The sequence below is a fragment of the Podarcis tiliguerta genome, assembly GCF_965153285.1.
Source record: "Podarcis tiliguerta genome assembly, chromosome: 7".
Taxonomy (NCBI): domain Eukaryota; kingdom Metazoa; phylum Chordata; class Lepidosauria; order Squamata; family Lacertidae; genus Podarcis; species Podarcis tiliguerta.
The window spans coordinates 48,318,727-48,324,726 of NC_139540.1; positions in this window are offsets into that span (position 1 = coordinate 48,318,727).

The following is a 6,000-nucleotide window of genomic DNA, read 5'->3' on the forward strand; positions in this document are numbered from 1 at the left end:
GCTGGTGCTGCAACTTCAGAATTCATTCTCAAGTCACAAATTAGGGGAAAGAGACCCAGGGAAGGTCCTGTGTCCTGCATGTAGTTTTCTATTTCTAATAAGTGAAGGAGCAAATGCTCATATATTGTAGTTACTTACAGGATGTTGCGAGGATAAGCCTCCTCCTCTTTCCCACAGCTCTGATCCTCATGTCATCCTTGCCCTTGCAAAGCACAACAAAGAGGAGAAAAATATAATTAGTGCAGAGGCCCTGATCATGCTCCCGAGTCCAGTGCAAAGACCTTTTCCTCCCACATGAAATAAAAGCCAGCTGTTTTCATGGTAGAGAAGTAATCTTCTCACAGACTGCTGTGGTGTGTACTCCACAAATCTGTATATGAATGGAAGAGAATTCAGGGCAGAAGCAATCTACAGCCAGAAGCACATCTACAAGCTGCCCTAATAATATAGCTTTTGTATGCTCCCATCATTCCAGTTATACAATGAAAAAAATAGCATTCAAATCCATAGCCAAACAAGCGTTATTAAAAACTCTGTGGGAAAGAGAACAAAAAGCTAAAGGGAACTAATAGAAGAACAGCAAAGCACTTGAAAGAAAAAAGGGTATTCCAACCAAGGAGGGGGTAACATAGAGAGGAGTGGGGAGATGGAGAAATATTTCCTTAGACAGTGAGCTTTTGCCATATTGAGGTTTTCAACAACTCACACCAGCCCCCAGGCAGTTGTGCTGGCTAGCAGTTGATGGGAGTTGTAGTCCAAAACAGCTGGAGGGCACTAGGTTGGCAAAATCTGGTTTGATTTGTTCCAGCGCCTGGGAGAATGTATAGATTCCTGAGGAAATTGGAGTTGTGATTCTGTTCCACAAACTTGTTAAACTGATCAGCATCAGTCACAGTTTCTATCTCAGTTCTTACCATCTCCGAAAACCATCCGCCAGATACCCCACATTTCCAGTTTCATTATTGGGTGACAAGTGGAATCCATTTAGGGGTTTTTGTTGTTGTTGTTTTCATTTCTAGTTATCTTCACAAGGCATGAATGAAAAAAGTCACTATCGGTTGAAAATAAGCCTTAAAAATACACGTGAAATACTGAAGAAATAAATGAGCTCAAAATGCTACCTGCCTACTCAATTGAAAGCAATGTCTGTTTTGATTTGAGCCAGAGTCCTGGTTTGTGAGATGAGGCCAGAGCCTGCCCAATACGTTTTCAGGTTGAAGAGCAAATGGTGCCTTCCCAAAATCAATGTATTTAGTACCCAAGGCTGCCAGATTATATTGGTAACTAGGGCTAGAAAATGGTTAGAAAATGTTGCAGCAACTGGACATGGGGTAGGGGTTAATTTCGCTCATGAGGATAAATCATCCCATGGATGATTCTAAGCCAATAGGCACATGGTCAGCCAAACCAGTTGCTATGGCAACAGCCCAGTGCTAACTATATAAGTGATTAAGCCATGTCAGTCTGTCCTGGAGTTACTGAATCTGTCTGGAAGTGTCCGGAGTCTGTGAATCAGAGTCTGTGTTGCATCTTGAATTGCTGGAGCAACTGAGAAACTTTGTACTTGTAAATATCTGTATCTACAAAGGCCAATATGTATGCATCTCCATCTGGAACTGTTTTACTGAAGCCTTTTCTTCTGCAACAGTTAACTATTTGGACCTTAAGGTGCCTCTGTGTGGTGATTGGAACTGGGGGCAACTTCCACTGAATGGGTATCTCACCTCAGATTCCCAGCAGAGAACCCCCACAGCATTAAAACATTTTAAAATTAACAATTTGCTGCCCTTTCATAACCCAAAGCACATGTTTTAAAATCATGAAGGAGCAGCAGAATCCCAAATCAAATAACAGACAGCCCAAATGGCCACTGAAATGGTCAAATCTGCTCACCAAAAACAAATAGCGATGAGGCTGGATGGGCTTCTCAAGTAAGAAATTTCATAGTTTAGATGCCATGACTGAAAAGCCTTTGTCAGAGTGTTGGGCTAGGGCCTGAGAGACCTGTTTTCAAATTCCCACTCAGCGATAAAGTTCACCAGGTGACCATGTGTCAGTCTCTGTCTCTCAGGCTAACATACCTCACAAGGTTGTTGCGAGGATAAAGTGAGAAAGAGGAGAGCCATGTCTGGCCCCTTGAGTTCCTTGAAAGAGAGGTGGGGTATAAATGTAATTTTTAAAGTGCTTATAAATGACATTTTCCTCTCCCTTTAACAAACCCATCTTCAGTTCATTTTCTGATGGACCATGTTTAAGCAACTTTTTGTTTCTCTTTCCTTTTAAAAATACATTTCAGATCTGAGGGCTGCTTCCCAAGAAATAGCATACATAATATATTTAACACCCACTGACTTCAGTGTGAGTTTGTTTTTCAGATTCTTAGGAAATAAAGTAAATGAAGTAAATATTATTCTATCCAATATTGCATGAAATTACATAATCCTCGGAGCAAGAAGTGGTTCCCAGACTTATCTGAACTATAACACTGAAAAAGAAAAGCATGGATATTTCCCAAAATAAACTCTCTTACGTAGCTAGTTTGCTGTAACAGAACTTTGGCATTGTCTGCAATTGCATGTACTGAGCACCAATGCTGAACTAAAACATGAGCAGTGCACATTTAATCTGTGTTACTTACTAAAAAATCAGGACATAGATGCTGATACCATGTTACCAGCTTTGAATGAGTGCTGATAATAGATCTCCACAAGACTTGTTTTCTACTCCAGCATTAATTAAGGGTCAAACTACACACAAAACGCATACATTCTGTGGTTGGAGCCCCACACATCTTTTTATACAGCAACTAACAGACACAAGGTGTTAGTGGGATCAGAACACAGCATTAGGGAATGGGACACTATCTTCTTGCCCCCTAGTACACACCCCAACACTAAGCTGCTATGAGTCATGAGGAATTATTATGCCCTCTGAGAGGACATGCCAGGGGGCTCAGCATACATCAGAACCCTTTCCCAGACATTAGGAGGGGAGATCAGTTGTCATATTCCCACCTCTCCACTATCATGGTAGCAAAGCTATGGTCCCTGGGAGGGTGTCTCAGAAGCTGTCAGATCAGGTATATCTGATCTCCCACTCTAGCACTGGAGGAGGCGGATCCAATGGTGGCTTCTCCTTTCTACCACTGTGGCAATGCCTGTGGTCCTGCTGATGTCGGAGCTCCAATATAAGGCCAAAAAGGAGGTCTGCCAGGGACCATTTGGGGGAATGCTGGGATTGGACTGGAAAAGATCCATAGCCTTCTCTGCTACCCACCCCCCACACCTCCATACACAAAAATACACACACATTTCCAAACTGGGAAGAACTGCCATAACTCTCAGGAGCTAACACACACACACACACATACACACACACACACAGTTAAAGCACAGAGGAGTACAAGAAGGCTCCTCTGACCTTATTTCTGACCTCATGCTGCAAGTGTTGGGTGGCGGCAGTTAACTACTTGTGGTCCCCCCCCCCCACTTTAGGACCACAGCCTCAAGATTTCAGTATCCCCACCTCAGCTGATAGTAGATTGGAAGGGACATGGACCAGTGTCACTGTATAGGTGCAGAGCATTAGACCTTCTCTCCATAATGTACATTTATATTTTTTTTTGTTCATATTAACCAGCCTTCATCGAAAAATTCTAGGATTGTGTACAAAAGTGTGAATAAAAACTAATTCATACGCAACCCAGAAATACAATTTAAGCCCAAATATAAATGTAACAAAATACAAGAAGACAAAAATTGATTAAACCGAAGCAACCAAAGAGCAAATTAGAACAAACAAAACAAAAATCTATAGAGCTAAAATGACCCAATTATCCCTCTCTGCAGCCAGCTGTTTTTGGAATAGAAAGAAGTCTTTTCCATTATGGGAGAACTTCACTGGGAGGGCAGGATTGCCAAAGATCAAGTGGAGGTGAATTTATCAGTGCAACTCAAGCTCACATGACCGCCCTCCTCCAATGCTTCCATTCCATTGCACCACCCCTCTCCTCTGCCACTTGTCCCTATACCAGGCCGTTCTTGAAGATTCCTTGGATCCCAGGAGACACTTTCAGAGAAACTATAGTGAGGAATGGCAGGCCAAAATTCCCAATTGTGTGAGACTTTCTGTTTGCATTACCTTGGGAAACAAGCCCATACCTTTTCATCCCAATTTCTAGCAGTCGAATGTGCATATTGCACATGATGTGCTACTGGGCAATCGGAGTATCCTAACTGTGGTATTTGATCTGTCATAGTTATTTCATATGTATACACCTCAATTCCACAGACACTTGACTAACCAAAGACAAGCCTGTATGCTAATTGCTCATGATGAGCTGCAGTTTCAGATCTGGTTTTATGAATTGTCTTATGAAATATGACTATCACATGGACAACCATATTTTAAGCTGGGACATTTCTGTCATGAAATAATTTAATTCTTGTATTTCTCTGGAATTATGCACATATATAAATCATATAACATCCTTCAAACATTTCATTTTTTAAATGTGTTTCTTGTATGCTGCTGTTAAATGTGACCCTTTTAAAATTTAAAATGTCATAAATACTTGGAGCTAGGTAAAAGCTGTGTTTCTCAGCAGCCAAATATACTGGTTTGTAAAGCAATTACTGTTCTAATGCCATGTGCACATTAATTGCCTGGAATAAATCGCTGAACACTACTGTAGAAAACTTTTAGTTTATTATTATACACACAAAGCTGTTTTCTACTTTTAGCCACATCTTGGAGAGGCAACAAATTTACAGAATGCAGCCTACTAAAAACTGCTTTTAAGAGGAAGGGAAATGAAATTTATATTAGGAAGAGGAGGAGGAGAAATGAGTGGTGGCATTGTAATAAAAATTAAATGCAGTTCAATTTGCTTTTAATTTAGCAGATGCCTTAAGAATGCCATGCTCAAATTTAGGAAAAATAATAACTGGCATTAATTGTACAATACAGGAGTATACAAAACAAGCTGTTCTCATACTCATTATGGTTTAGTAAGATATAAGTGCATACTGATGAGAAATATTCAAACACACATACACACACCAAATCAAGGATTCCTCTTAGGTATGTTCAATTTGCATAAAATTAATATTTATAACTACACATATTTTATTTGCATGATTTTACAACTGCAGTTCTATACACCTCAAATTAACTCCTATTGAACTCAGCGATGTAATTTTTGAATAGTGGTTACATACAAATGACATTTTATCCTTGAATCAATGGAAACTGAGTACTTGTTTTTCTAGATTGTAGTCCATACAAAATCTAGATCTATTACATATTTTTTGACCCTGAAAAACACTTCTTGAGAAACTGGTTTCATTCTGAGAATAAAAGCTAATTGCAGATTGATCCTGCATCACCTCACAGTGTATTCATGGAAAAAGAGATTTAAGTGGTCACAGTAATGGGGGTTGTATCCACACCTGCCCAGTGACACTGTGGGTGGGTATATACCAGGCAGGTTCAAAGTCCGGCCTGGGGGACATTTGCAGCCCCCGGGATGGTTTCAAATGGCCCCCCAGGCAATTTTGAAAAAGCAATCTCTTGTGGCCCCCAAGCGCCTGCTCACCAAAGCCATTTCCTTTTTGCAGGCTCGTCACAAGCTCTCCCCTCTGCGCGGGGTGTGTGGCTAGCCCCCATGCCATTAGGGAGTCCCTGGCTGCATCACTCCTTGGGTCAACCAATCTGGCCGGCCGCGGAGTGGAAGCTAAATAAATAAATAAATAAATAAATACTACAGTACACGTTCGGGATGTTGATGCTGCAGTGATGGCGGTTGCGGAGGGGCGGCCGCCGCCTTGACCCAGTGCCGGGTTTATGTATAGGCTAAGTAGGCTGAAACTGAGGGCCTCTAAATCTAGGGTGCCTCGCCATCCCATCTGCTCCCCAGTGGGCAGTCTTCCCTCTCTCAAAATTGCAAACCCAAGACTTCATGCAAGGGCAGGGCAACTCAGGCCCAGCAACTATGAGACT